The sequence below is a fragment of the Rhododendron vialii genome, chromosome 9a, assembly GCF_030253575.1.
Source record: "Rhododendron vialii isolate Sample 1 chromosome 9a, ASM3025357v1".
NCBI classification, from domain to species: domain Eukaryota; kingdom Viridiplantae; phylum Streptophyta; class Magnoliopsida; order Ericales; family Ericaceae; genus Rhododendron; species Rhododendron vialii.
Window position 1 is genome coordinate 8,850,456 of NC_080565.1, and position 15,865 is coordinate 8,866,320.

A 15,865-nucleotide genomic window follows, 5' to 3' on the forward strand; every position below is an offset into this window, starting at 1 on the left:
ATATGATATCCAAGAAAGCATAAGTATATTTAAAATTAAGCTTACCCAACAATGGCGAGGGTTACCCCCAACAAAATAATTTAAAACAATAGGTAATGTAGAATAAGAGCAGCACAAAAGGAATGCCAATGATTTACCCAAAAAGAAAAAGGAATGCAAATGAAATCAATGTGGAGAATGCAAATAATTGTAAAAATGTCACATATGTACAAGTGAATGTGAGTGAGTATGTGTGGGCCTCAATGTAAATGTGAATGAAATTATGTAAGTGTTTGTAGTTGTACAATGATTGAAATCATATTCTCGCAATTATTTGTTCGGACATGTGTTTCTCTCCCATCTACTAGATGGAATTGAAACATGTGGGTTTAGATTAATGTAGCCTTTGGCGTAGGTTAATGTAGCCACTTGGCATCCTTTTCTTTTCTTTTTTCTTTTCTCCTGGGGTATGCCTCTTGTAGACTATACATTCGCTTAGCCTCTTTTCTATTTCAAGCTTATTTACCCAAAAAATAATAATAATAAGCGACCAAGGATTTCTCCTCTGTTTTTTATCCGGTCCCCCCTCAGAAGACCTGATTTGAAAACTAGTGAAAAATGGGAAAGTGAAAACAAAGGGAGGGAGAAATTGCCGCCAAAGAATTGTATGGTAGGATTGTAATTTAAAATAGAAATAGGGCTACTATTGTCTTTATAAGCTAAGGGGTGTTCCACTTTCCAAAAAAAGTACTTTCTAGAAAAAGAAGGTAATTTCAAACTCATAAATCATGTGTTTACACAAATAATTTTCCTACTAATATGTATCTTGTTTGATAGATCTCGTTAACATCTTTTAAACGGTAAAAAAATATTAAAAAATATTTTTCATTTTCATTATATTTGAGTTTGAAATTATCTCTTGTATTTTTGGAAAGTGGAACACCACCCTTACATCATGTCAACTGCCATTTATACTGCAAATTGCAGGGACATGTGTCAAAGCCATAACCCTTCAGGTTTCGTTTGATAACAGTAATAGATGAATGAGATTCGTAAGGAGATGGAATTATGATTGAAATTGATAATGAGAAGAGATTGTTAATGAGAATGAATTGATAATGAGTATATTTGTTTGAGATGAAATTAGATGATAGGATTATTAATATCATGTTTGTTTGAGATGGAATTGGATTGATAGAAGAAAATTAATAATGAGAAAAGGTTGGTAATGAGAAAGGATTGAGATTGGATTATGAATACCAAGTCCCATGAGATATTCCTAATGCCCCTATTGGCCGGCTTGGACATCCCAATAGACTAATAGTCCGGATCTTTTTTTGTTACCAAACAAGGTATTAATACTTTCATGTGATTAATACTCCAATCTCAACCCTCAGAGCATCCGCAATGTAATAATCAAAATCGGATAACCAAAAGTTGCCACATCATCTTTTGATTATCCATTTAATACATTGCTAAAGTTAGCAATGTAGAGGTCCACAATGTAATAATCAAAATTGGATAACTAAAACTTGCCACATCACCTTTTTAAACTACAAAATTCTAAAAACTAAATTTTTTGACAATAATTTGAATACTCTTTTTGAAAAACAGTTTTTTTTAAGAAAATGGTTTAGTGAAAAAAAATTTTGAAAATAGTTTTTTTCAAAAAGAAAACAGTTTTAAAAAACCATTTTTTTTATTTAAAAAAAAAACTGTTTGAATCCGGTTTTTTTCTGTAAAAACACTTTTAATTTTTTTAAAATTTTTTTAAAAGTTTCTGGAAAAAAAACAGTTTTTAAAAATAATTTTTTGGAAACATTGTTGAGAGAGAAGGTTTTTATGTAATGATGGGTGTACTTGATTGAGAAAATGTGGGGACCAATAAATTTAATTATTGGCAAAAAGGTTGTTAGTTTTGATTATTCAAATGCCAAAATTTGATGAGTTGCTAAGAGGTTGCTAAGTTTGGTTATTACAATGTGAGCACTTTTTTGAGCAAACATTGCTAACTTTAGCAACCTTTTGATTTTGATTATTACATTGTGGATGCTCTCAAACCTCTTATCAAACAGAGCCTTAAGGCCCACGTGTAGAATGCCGAGCGGGTGGTTTGTAGATATTTGCTTTTTGTTATTTCCATTTCCATTCTCAGGTCAAGACTCCCTTTCCATTCTATTCTTTTCTCCATCTTCCTCAAAATCTCCCAACTCTCAGAGTCTCATTTAAGTATGGGTGTACACGGGTCGGGTTCGTCCTCGAATCCGACCCGACTAGTCGGTTATTGATTTTTTGTGACCCGAACCCGAACCGAAGGAGGGGAATATGTAACGCCCCGATTTTTAGAAATAAAATTGGAGGTTTTAAATATTGATTTTTAAAAATTTATTGAATTAAAATTCAAAATCTAAACCGGATAATTCACCCTAAAGTTTCGTCTATTACAAATTATCGTAGAAATATTAGAAATAGTCTTTGTGGTAATAAACTAAACAAAATAACAGAGCCATCTTCTAAGTTTGATACGAATCCCAAGCGTATTCTGACTCAGCCTCTGCCTCTGCCTCTGGATCTTTCTCACTATAATACTGCTCACCTTCGAGATTCTTCGCCTCTTCTGGATTTTCTGCAAAATCTAGCACGGAAGCCAAGCAATCCGTACTTGAGTGAAAGAGTTCACCCCGAAATATAATCCAACCCAACTACCCCTCTTACTTTACAGTTAGCAAGCAGCAGGATAATAGTAGTGCGAAAAAGCAAGACAGAGTTTGTTCCACATAAACCAGTTTATTACTATCCATTAACTTGTCATATAATTTAAGATCTCCTCCGCGGAATCTTTCCTCCCCAACCGCTAGCCATGCTCGGTCCCATGAGATCACTTCCCTTTGCTGTCGCAGATGCACCTAAGTTATGTACCGAGTATGCATCCCAATAACTACAACAAGGGGAAAGCTTATCATGCCTGAATCACGACTAGGGTTCGCTTATCTTATGTACCACTTCACAAACCACACCACAATCACCATTGGACTCCCGTCAGTCTATCAATTCATCACTGGACACCCGCCAGTCTATCAATTTATCACTGGACACCCGCCAGTTTTATTTTCATCACATCTCAAAATCACGCCTGTAGGCAATCTAAAAATAAAAATAAAAACTTTCCAGCTTATCCATTATCTAGCATCGTCTAGATGAATTCTATTTCGCAATACCACTCCATGTCTCTAGGGTCCAATCTAGCATTTAAATCAAGTATCGGCACAATATGCAATTAATCAATAATAATTAAAACGATTAATAAATAATGAAATTACGCAACTTTTTATGGATGGGTCATTGCCCTTAATCTTGTATGGTCACAATGTCAATAATAAAGTAAGAGTTTTAAAGTAATTTAAAAGAAAAATTTTCTGGGCTCTTATTAATTAATTCTAAGATAATAGATTAATTAAAAACTAATTAAATACATTAATAAGATAAAAATATTAGAATATTTATCATGACCTTAATAAGAGTCCTAAAGGTCCTATGCAACCAGTTGAGTGTCAAAAATTGGGTTCAGAGGGTCGCGAGATTATTTTAAATAAAAAGATTGAATAAAAGTTGTTAAAAGTAAAATAAATGGATAATAAATTATTTAATAAATAAAATAGGTCGAAGTTAACAACGTTTCATCTTTGGAAGGTAAAAAGTCTAAATAAAATTATTCGAGAATTTATAATAAGGTTTATAAGGTTGTAAGGAAATTTTAATTGGAAAACACTGTAAAAATAATAATAAATATTAAATTAAATAAAAAAGTACGAAATTAACAAGATAACATCTTTGAGGTGTGAGGAATTTAGGAAAAATAGTTTGGGTGTTAAAAATATTGTTTGGAAGGTCGCAATTATTTTTCGTTTATAAAACCTTGAAAGATATCGAATAAATAATTAATAAATATCTAAATAAATAAATAAATTATGATATTAACAAGATATGATCTTTGAGGTGTGAAAAGTCTAGGAAAAATACTTCGGGGGTCAAAAACAGTGTTCGGGATGTCGAAAAGTCGATTCGAAACAAAACAGGTCAAACCGCAAGGTCTGACTGGTTTGACCTTGCGGTGGAGAGCCCAGCCGCAAACTCGCGACTGGTTCTTGCGGTCCGCAGGTTGCGGCCGTAAGGTTCGACGCAGATTTGATTTTTTTGGTTTTTCGTCACGATTTTGATGCATGGGTCTATTTAGGGCATAGGGTTAGGCTTAAAAACACTTAATATACTTAGAGAAGATGTTGGATAGGATTATAGTACCTTGGTTTGGATCGAATTGCTTTTAAAACGAATCTTGAGTTTTTGGAGAAGACAACTTCGGTTTTGGCAATCGGAGGACCTTGGGCTCGAATTGAATGATGCTTGGGGATGCTCGGGGATGAGGGAAGTGATTGGAATGATCAATTCGGGTTTCGGTTGGTCGTGGCTACGAAACCCACTTTTCTCTCTCTTTCCTTCTCTCTCTAAAACTCCATGGATTGGAGCTTCGTTTTCTCCGAATTCTCTCTCTCTTCTGGACTGGTGGGATGTGGGGAATGGCGTGGTGTGCCCTAGGGTCGGAGTTATGGGTTATATATAAGAGAATTTGGAAAAGGGTGATGAGTTTGTATTTAAATAAAACTCTATTTCTTGGGTTAGGAGATGGACGTAAATACCGACGAATTTGTGGCTAGGGAGGAAGTAGAAACTGAGTAGGAGAGGGAGAGATGGGAGGAGTTCGCATGCATGTATGCTAGTAATTGAAACTAATTAAAATAGGAAAATTATAATAGGAAAATTCTTATTTGAATATATATATCCTATTAAGGAAATAATTAATTTTATTATCAATAATACTAATTATTTGATATTATTATTAATAAAAAATATCGGGTTGTTACAACCTATCCCACTTAACAAAATTTCGTCCTCAAAATTAGAGTGTACCTTTAGGAGGAAACAGATTCGGGTAGTTGGCGCGCATAGTATCCGTTCGTTCCCAGGTTGATTCCTCAATTCCTCGATGTCGCCAAAGGATTCGGACGAGTTGAATGGTTTTTCCTCGAATGCACTTCTCACTATAGTCTTGGATTTCCACTGGCTGTTCCTCGAGAGTGACGTCCTCGTTGAGTTCGATGTTTTCCCAATTGATGATGTGGGAAGGATGTGCCATGTACTTTCGGAGCATTGACACATGGAACACGTTGTGAACTCGGTCCAATTATGGCGGTAGTGCTAGGCGGTACGCCACTTCTCCAATTTTCTCGAGGATCTCAAAAGGGCCAATGTATCGTGGTGACAGTTTTCCTTTCTTTCCGAATCGGATCACTCCTTTTCGTGGTCTGATCTTCAAGAACACATGTTCTCCAACCTGAAAGGTCAATGGTCTGGTCCTCTTGTCAGCGTAGCTCTTTTGTCGACTCTGCGCGGTTAGGAGCCGTTGGCGAATGGTTTGGATCTTTTCTGTCGTCTCTTGGACTAACTCTGGTCCTAGCAAGCTTACTTCTCCCAATTCAGCCCAGCAAACTAGCGACCGACAAGGTCGCCCATACAGAGCTTCGTATGGTGCCATGTCTATGCTGGACTGATAGCTGTTGTTATAGGCGAACTCAACTAGGGGTAAGTGTCGTTCCCAACTCCCTTTAAAGTCCAAAACACAGGCGCGGAGCATGTCTTCTAAGATTTGGATTGTTTTTTCGGATTATCCGTCCGTCTGTGGGTGAAATGCGGTGCTGAGACGAAGGTCGGTTCCCAAAGCTTTCTGCAGGCTACTCCAAAAGGTCGACGTGAATCATGAATCTCGATCACTCACGATGGATACGGGTACACCGTGTAATCGTACAATTTCTCGGATGTAGAGCGTGCTGAGGGAGTCCATCGAATCCGTCATCTTCATGGGTAAAAAGTGGGCGGATTTGGTTAAACGGTCAACTATCACCCAAATAGCGGTGTTTGATTGTGGAGACCTTGGCAATCCTGTCACAAAATCCATGGTAATATGTTCCCACTTCCATCCAGGTATATGTAATGGTTGTAGGGTCCCACCGGGTTTCTGATGTTCCACTTTTACTTGCTGGTAGGTGAGGCATGATGAGACGTATTTGGCCACGTCCTTCTTGATTCCAGCCCACCAATACTGTCGGCGGAGGTCTTGGTACATCTTGGTGCTCCCTGGGTGGACGGCGAAATTGGAATGGTGAAATTCCTTAAGTACTACTTCCCGAAGGGTACCGATGTCCGGTACAAAGATTCTTCCTTGAAAGCGATGCTTTTATCAGTGTGGATGGTCCATCCGGCTGCTGCTTTTCTAATTGAGAGTTGGTGTCTGATAAAATCACACTCTTGTTCAAAGGTTTGGGCTAAAAGGATTTCTTGGTGTAAGGCTGGGGTTGCGACTACAGCGAAGAGACACGCGTCGGTGCCCTCTGTGGTAGGCTGCAGTTTGAATCTGTTAAGGTCCTCCATCATCTTCCATTCTCTTATAGCTAAACTAGCCACTTGTTCTCGGTTCTTGCGACTCAGCACATCAGCGACTACGTTTGCCTTTCCATGATGATAGGACATTGTGAAGTTGAAATCCTCCAAGTATTCCACCCATCTCCTTTGTCTCATGTTTAGCTCTTTCTGGGTAAATAAGTATTTCAAACTTTTGTGGTCTGTAAATACCTCGAACTGCTCTCCGTATAGATAGTGTCGCCAAGACTTTAGGGCGAATACTACTGCTGCCAGTTCCAAATCGTGAGTTGGATAGTTCCTTTCATGCGGCCAACTACTTTTCCATTTTGCATGAGTACGGCTCCCAATCGATCTCTGGATGCGTCGCAGTACACGGTATACCCTGCGTCTCGTTCAGGTATGATCAATATAGGAGTGCTAGTCAGCCTCTTCTTAAGTTCTTGGAATGATCTCTCGCATGCTTCGTTCCATTCAAACTTAACTCCTTTTTGGGTCAATCGCGTCAATGGTTTTCCCAAGATGGAGAAATCCTGAATGAATCTTCTGTAGTAACCGGCTAATCCCAAGAAACTTCTAATCTCGAATACCGTAGAAGGTCTTTCCAGTCCATGACTGCTTCTACTTTGCTGTCGTCGACTGAGATTCCTTTCTCTAACACTACGTGTCCCAGGAATTTGACTTCTTTCATCCAGAATTCGCACTTGCTGGCCTTCGCATACAAATGGTTGTCTCGAAGTACTTGGAGGACAATTCTTAAGTGGTCTTCGTGTTCTTTCTCCGTTGGAGAGTATACAAGGATGTCATCGATGAACACTACCACAAATTTGTCCAAGTACGGCATGAAAATTTGGTTCATCAGGCACATGAAAATAGCAGGAGCATTGGTTAGACCGAACGGCATGACTATGAACTCGTAATGTCCGTAACGCGTGCGGAACGCCGTCTTGAGTATGTCGCAATCCCGAATTCGCAATTGGTGATATCCAGATCTCAAATCAATCTTTGAGAAACAAGTCGACCCTCTCAGTTGGTCGAACAAGTCGTCTATTCTCGGTAGAGGATATCGGTTCTTGATGGTGACTTTGTTGAGTTGGTGGTAGTCGATACAGAGTCGGAGTGTTCCTTCTTTCTTTTTGACGAATAGCGCTGGAGCTCCCCATGGTGAGGTACTAGGTCGGATAAAACCCTTCTCTAAGAGTTCCTGCAATTGTGTTTTCAACTCTCGTAGTTCTGCTGGAGCCATTCGATACGGGGCCATCGAGATTGGGGCTGTAGCTCGATGGTGAAATCCAATTCTCTTGGCGGCGGTAATCCCGATAATTCCTCTGGAAATACGTCTTCGTACTCGCAGACAACGTGAGGGAGGCCCAACTCCATTCGGTCTGTTTCATCCAGCGAGCTTCCTATGCCACTTTGTTTCGTGCACGTTGGGTGCAGATGGGTCTTGTCTATCCCCCTTAAACTTGAAACACGTTCCTTCTGGCGAATAGGCTGTCACCATTTTTCGATGGCAGTCTATGACAGCTCGGTGTGCAGTCAACCAGTCCATCCCGAGTATGACGTCAAAATCCGTCATTTCGATTACTCGTAAGTCGCATGTTAACCGCAGGTTCGATACTTCTAGTTCGCACCCTTTACAGATTAGTACTATCGGAATCTTACCCCCCTAGTGGTGAGGTCACATGCATAGTTGTCTTTAGAGGTTCAGTTTCTAATCCAAGTGTAGATACACATGTGGCAGATATGAATGAGTGCGAAGCTCCAGAATCAAATAGTGCTTGAACACATGTAGTAAAAAGAGTGAGGGTACCTTGGATTACTGCAGGGTCCATCTCCTCTTCTGTTCCTTGCAGTGCAAACACTCTTCCAGCATTGGGCTGGATTGGCCCGTTTGATCCTCTGTTCTGAAAAGGGCGAGTTGGCGGTTGGTTCCACCCACCACGAGGCTGGTTCTGTCCTCCAGCTTGGTTACTATTCCAAACTGGCCTAGCTGGGTTCTGATTTTGATTCCCAAATCCTGCAGTCCTGACCTGATTTTGCGGTTGTCCTCCATAGTTTCCAGTGCCGTTCAACTTAGGACAATTCCTCTTAATATGTCCTTCTTCTTGGCAGTAAAAACAGCGGTAGTCTATGTTTTGATTCTGGGGAAGGGGGTTGCGGTTTGGTCCAAGATTAGGGTTTGGGCCTCGGTTTGGTACTTGAATCTGGTTCAAATTAGGGTTAAGGTTTCGATTGAAGCTTGGATTGGGGTTTCTCCAAGCTGGGTTGGATTGTATCGATTGTGGGCGAGGGTAGTTTTGGTGGTAGGGTTGAGAGGTTAAGGTACCCCGGTTGGTAGGGTTGGTGCGGATAGGTCCTCCAACTGCAGGTATTGCCTTCTTTTGCTCACGCCTTGTCTTGAAATCCAAGTTCTCTCTCTCCATCTTAAATGCGCATTGCACCAATTGTGAGTAGGTGGGAAGTGTCTGTGCCACCACTGCTCGGCGTGTCTCATTGAGTCCCCACTCAAATTTCCTTGCCTTGTCATCATCAGTAGGTATGATTTTTGCACCATAGCGAGACAGCTCTTCAAATCGTGCTACGTACTGGGCCACGGTCAATGTGCCCTGCTTAAGGTTCATGAATTCCAAGGCTAGTGCTTGTTTGACAGGTGTTGGAAAGTACTTGTCAAGGAAAATTTCCTCGAACCTTTCCCAAGTCATTGCTGCCACATCATGGGTGTTCTTCATCAGGTCCCACCAATCCTGAGCTTCACTCTGCATCTGATAGGTAGCTAGGGCAATTCGATTGCTGGCCTCTTGAATGTCTAGGGTTCCAAGAATTTTCTTGATTTCTGCTAGCCAAGCTTCCGCAGCTGTGGGGTTAGGTTCTCCTTGAAAGTAGGGCGGGCGGCGCTTGCAGAATTCATTTAGTGCTTGACTTTTGGTCATTGGTCCTCGAGGTGTGTACGGGGCTCCGCGCTGATTCTGGTTATTTGCAGTCGCAGCGGTAATGAATGCTTGCATGATTTGGACTAGTTCGGTAGTCCCAATTTGGTTGTTGAGTTGAGGGGCACCATTTTGTCCATTGTTTTGCTCGTTATTCTAGCTGTCTCTCGTTTCCTCCATCTAGATACCGTTATGTTATAATTTAGTAAAGGGGAGGTTTTATTATAAGAACATATATATTTGTATAATTATTAAATACGTGTAAGCAAAACATCATAAGAAACTTTTCTTTTATTAACAAAACAAATCAAACACATCATTTATGTCAAAACACACTACTTAGATGTGTAGCAACTAAAAGTCGAGATAAATCCTATTAACACAATTATTTTCCTTAAAAAAATGTCCAGAAAATTTCTACTACCCCAATTGTTTTCCTAAAAAGAAGAAAAGAAAATATACTGTGCGTGAAATAACTAGGAACTGCTAAAGAAAACGATCAATCGAAAAGCATAAGAAAATTTTCTGCCAGAAGACTCTGCTTTTCGACGGTGTCCTTTGTGAGCCCGTAGCAACGCCATGTTACTCGTCATAGTGGTTCCTGCCGGTTGGAGTTTGGGTAGTTATAAGGTTCTAGGCGGATGGGTATCTCTGCATAGGTGACGTGATCGGTGAAGTCGGCATTTTCTGTAATGATACGATGTTCCTGCTCAGGGCGGGACCTTGCGACTCGTGAATAATGGATGCGGTCGGTGTAGTGTTCCCGGAATCCTTGAGGTACAGCGATGAGATAGTATCCATTATACCATGGGGCTTGGATCTTTACTGGCCCTAGGTAAGCTGATTGTGCCCTGATCTTAAATAGGCAAGGGTATAACAGTTTCAGCTGTATGTAGACCCAAGTGTTCGGACCATAGTCAGAATGGTGTCCTACCCATGGAATTCCTGCGGGTGGAGTCATCTTAGGACGAGGTGGAGGGTCGGCATCTATGACTTCACACTCACTGTTTGATTCTTCCATTGGTACGGGAGCTGGAGTAGGTAGAGGTTCCTGCAATTTGAGCCGTTGGCTAGTCAGCCACCACTGCAGCTCGGCATCCATATATCTTGGTGCATCTATGGGTAAGAGCAAGCCATAATCATCCATCTCTAGTTCTGCCAAAAATCCATCTTCACTGTCAGTGCTGTTTTCTGCATCTTCTTCTAATTCCGGCTCATCGTTGTCCATCTCTTCATCCTGGTTTCGCCCTTCCTCTGGTACTCTTGGCTCCTTTTGCTCTAGTTGCCAGGGGCCCAAACGGTAGTCGTGGTCTGATCCTGGAAATGGAGGCTCTTCTGGGTCTTCTTCCTCCTCGGGGGGTTCTTCGGGATCCTCTTCTTGCTCAGGGGGTTCTTCAGGATCTCCTTCTTCCTCAGGGGGTTCTTCAGGATTCTCTCGCGGTCCCACTTGTACTCCAAGGATATAGGTTAGTATGCCTCGTATCTCATGGTCTTCAACGGTGGAGCGGGTGACGGCGTCGGCAAGAGCTGAAATCCTTCGGTGAGCATGTCTCATACGATAGAGGGTAGGGAACATTCCTGCCAAATAATCATCTCCCATCGGAAAATCTGGGGTGGCTGTCATGAATGCCCTTAGGTTTTCTACTTCCGCATTAAGCTGGGCCATCTCATCCTCCTCCTGAACGTTGGGAGAGTTATGGTTCCGGTCTGGGGTGGGAATCGGAGGCTGGTTATCCATATCCCTATAATGTGAGTAATAGGGTTCGCTCCTGATGTCAAAACCTGGTATACTTTCTAGTATGTCACGGATTTTCCTCTCGAGATTAGCCCTTCTCCATGGGCTTGGATGTTGAGCCATGTATACCACCCTCTGGTTTGGCGAATTCGCCCTCAGCTGCTGATACTGGCCGTACATAATAGGGAACTCAGCTGGTACGTAAGGGTCTTGAAAAGAGAAATCGGATCCTACGGTGTTTTCCAAGAAGTCTTGCAATCTGCTCCATTCATCGGCTAGTTGGTCTGCAAACGTGGGGTCCATCTAAAAAAAAAAAGAAAATTATATTTATCGTTAGGTTTCGGTATATTTCAAACAGTGTCATTTTTAACTTGTAGTGAAATACTCAATCTGATGTGATCTACCCAAACTACCCAAGGCCGAGGGTTGAACCTAAGGCTCTGATACTAAGTTGTAACGCCCCGATTTTTAGAAATAAAATCGGAGGTTTTAAATATTGATTTCTAAAAATTTATTGAATTAAAATTTAAAATCCAAACCGTATAATTCACCCTAAAGTTTCGTCTATTACAAATTATCGTAGAAATACTAAAAATAGTCTTTGTGGTAATAAACTAAACAAAATAACAGAGCCATCTTCTAAGTTTGATACGGATCCTAAGCGTATTCTGGCTCGGCCTCTGCCTCTGCCTTTGCCTCTAGATCCTTCTCACTATAATACTGCTCACCTTGGAGATTTTTCGCCTCTTCTGGATTTTCTGCAAAATTTAGCACGGAAGCCAGGCAATCCGTACCTGAGTGAAAGAGTTCACCCCGAAGTATAATCCAACCCAACTACCCCTCTTACTTTACAGTTAGCAAGCAGCAGGATAATAGTAGTGCGAAAAAGCAAGACAGAGTTTGTTCCACATAAACCAGTTTATTACTATCCATTAACTTGTCGTGTAATCTAAGATCTCCTCCGCGGAATCTTTCCTCCCCAACCGCTAGCCATGCTCGGTCCCATGAGATCACTTCCCTTTGCTGTCGCAGATGCACCTAAGTTATGAACCGAGTATGCATCCCAATAACTACAACAAGGGGAAAGCTTATCATGCCTGAATCACGACTAGGGTTCGCTTATCTTATGTACCACTTCACAAACCACATCACAATCACCACTGGACTCCCGCCGGTCTATTAATTCATCACTGGACACCCGTCAGTCTATCAATTTATCACTGAACACCCACCAGTTTCATTTTCATCACATCTCAAAATCACGCCTATAGGTAATCTAAAAATAAAAATAAAAACTTTCCAGTTTATCCATTGTCTAGCATCGTCTAGATGAATTCTATTTCGCAATACCACCTCATGTCTCTAGGGTCCAATCTAGCATTTAAATCAAGTATCGGCACAATATGCAATTAATCAATAATAATTAAAACGATTAATAAATAATGAAATCACGCAACTTTTTATGGATGGGTCGTTGCCCTTAATCTTGTATGGTTACAATGTCAATAATAAAGTAAGAGTTTTAAAGTAATTTAAAAAGAAAATTTTCTGGGCTCTTATTAATTAATTCTAAGATAATAGATTAATTAAAAACTAATTAAATATATTAATTAGATAAAAATATTAGAATATTTATCATGACCTTAATAAGAGTCCTAAAGGTCATATGCAACCAGTTGAGTGTCAAAAGTTGGGTTCGGAGAGTCGCGAGATTATTTTAAATAAAAAGATTGAATAAAAGTTGTTAAAAGTAAAATAAATGGATAATAAATTATTTAATAAATAAAATAGGTCGAAGTTAACAACGTTTCATCTTTGGAAGGTAAAAAGTTTAAATAAAATTATTCGAGAATTTATAATAAGGTTTATAAGGTTGTAAGGAAATTTTAATTGGAAAACACTGTAAAAATAATAATAAATAGTAAATTAAATAAAAAAGTACGAAATTAACAAGATAACATCTTTGAGGTGTGAGGAATTTAGGAAAAATAGTTTGGGTGTAAAAAATATTGTTTGGTAGGTCGCAATTATTTTTCGTTTATAAAACCTTGAAAGATATCGAATAAATAATTAATAAATATCTAAATAAATAAATAAATTATGATATTAACAATGTATGATCTTTGAGGTGTGAAAAGTCTAGAAAAAATAGTTCGGGGGTCAAAAACAGTGTTCGGGATGTCGAAAAGTCAATTCGAAACAAAACAGGTCAAACCGCAAGGTCTGACTGGTTTGACCTTGCGGTGGAGAGCCCAGCCGCAAACTCGCGACTGGTTCTTGCGGTCCGCAGGTTGCGGCCGCAAGGTTCGATGCAGATTTGATTTTTTTGGTTTTTCGTCACGGTTTTGATGCATGGGTCCATTTAGGGCATAGAGTTAAGCTTAAAAACACTTAATATACTTAGAGAAGAGGTTGGATAGGATTATAGTACCTTGGTTTGGATCAAATTGATTTTAAAACGAATCTTGAGTTTTTGGAGAAGACAACTTCGGTTTTGGCGATCGGAGGACCTTGGGCTCGAATTGAATGATGCTTGGGGATGCTCGGGGTTGAGGGAAGTGATTGGAATGATCAATTCGGGTCTCGGTTGGTCGTGGCTACGAAACCCACTTTTCTCTCTCTAAAACTCCATGGATTGGAGCTTCGTTTTCTCCGAATTCTCTCTCTCTTCTGGACTGGTGGGATGTGGGAAGTGGCGTGGTGTGCCCTAGGGTCGGAGTTATGGGGTATATATAAGAGAATTTGGAAAAGGGTGACGAGTTTGTATTTAAATAAAACTCTATTTCTTGGGTTAGGAGATGGACGTAAATACGGACGAATTTATGGCTAGGGGGGAAGTAGAAACTGAATAGGAGAGGGAGAGATGGGAGGAGTTCGCATGCATGTATGCTAGTAATTGAAACTAATTAAAATAGGATAATTATAATAGGAAAATTCTTATTTGAATATATATATCCTATTAAGGAAATAATTAATTTTATTATCAATAATACTAATTATATGATATTATTATTAATAAAAAATATCGGGTTGTTACAGAATAACCGTCCGCGTAACCAATTTTTTTGGTCGGATCGAATTTTTGTCGGGTCGGGTCCAACCAAAATCGAAGTAGTCTATATGAATTGGTCAGGTCAGGTCGGGTAAGAAAAACAGCGCCCCCGACCTGATTGAACCACATGTTCGGCCCCGCCCCGAAACTCTTCAGGTCGGGGTCGGGTCTTTTGCACACCCCTACATTTAAGGATAGCAAATGCGAGAATTTGGGTCAAATTAGATAAGTTACAAGTGGGTTTGGTCTTTATTGAGTTAATGACCCATTTAGAACCTATTAATTATAAGCTCAATTACCCATATCCAACCTAACTCATTTATTTAAAATTAAACCCGATCCGCCCATTAACCCAACTACATAAATATTTAAATTTTAAGGAAATTGACTTATACACTTCCCTTTTTATCACATACACTCCTCTTTGTTTTTTGTATGAATTTACTCTATTGCCCCTTAATGTGTAAAAAAGTAAACTTATGAAAAGGTAAAAAGGTAAATTCACATGAATAAGGACAAAAAATGAAGTATGTGGTAAAAAGGGAAGTGTAAAAAGTCAATTCCCAATTTTAATTGAATAAAACACCCATGTACACTGAAACGACCATATTACCCTATACATCCAAATGAATAAAATACCCAAGTACACTAAAATTACCATATTATCTCTTTTTTTTACATGATAACAAAATATTTAAATTGACCCAATTCATCGGCTTTGTCTTTTTTACATGTATGTTATAAAGATTTCTGACATGGTAATTGAGTACATCCATGGCTCCTGTGAGTTCCAGTGTTCCACTTAGGTTCTGTTTGTGGACGTAAAATACTTTTTCGTAAAATATTTTATCCATGTTTCGTTGTTTTGCATTGGATGCCTTTGTTGGGAAATGATGACTATTATCGCCGTCTTGCAATCAAGCTAAATCGTCCTTGTGCTCATCAATCATTCTCCCATTTCTCGAAATAAATAAAAGTCATTTCATTCATCACTTTCGTTTAAGCATATAGATGCCCCGTTCCAGAACTCAAAAAAAGCCCTTATTGTTTAAGAATGCAATTTCAAACTCAAAAATGAGGGGTTTATTGAAATCTAAAAATATGCATTATGGATCTTGTTTGAAAGATCTCATTGAGATCTTTTATACGATGCAAAAAAAATTGAAAATTTATTTTTCATTTACATTATTTTTGAGTTTGAAAATGTGAAATAAGTTGTTTATTTTTTAAGAAGGTTTCTGGAACAGGCCATAGTATGATAAACGATCTGGCAACACCATAAAAAATATGAAATAAGAGAAGAGAGAGAAAATGGTAAAAAAAAGTTAACGTTTTTAGCTCCGTTTCGCTTTCTCAAATAAGTACTTAAAAAATAATGACCTATTTCCAAGCTTAAAAATAATGGACATACAAAAATATTTTTTTAATTTTGTTTGCAGTGTTTGATTTATCAAATAAGATCCATCCATATTGCATATTTTTTTATTTCAATAAGCCTATTATTTTTAAGTTTAATATAAAATTACAAATAAGTACTTATTTTTCGAGATATTTTTCGGTACCGGGTGGGTATATCCCACGTGGAACCCACCAGTTTTTTCCCAATTCGAAGGGATAAAGAGCAAAACTTCTGTGGTGCTCCCAAGTGGTATGGGAGCACCATACTCCCAATGAATTATAGCCTTTGGATTGAAAATA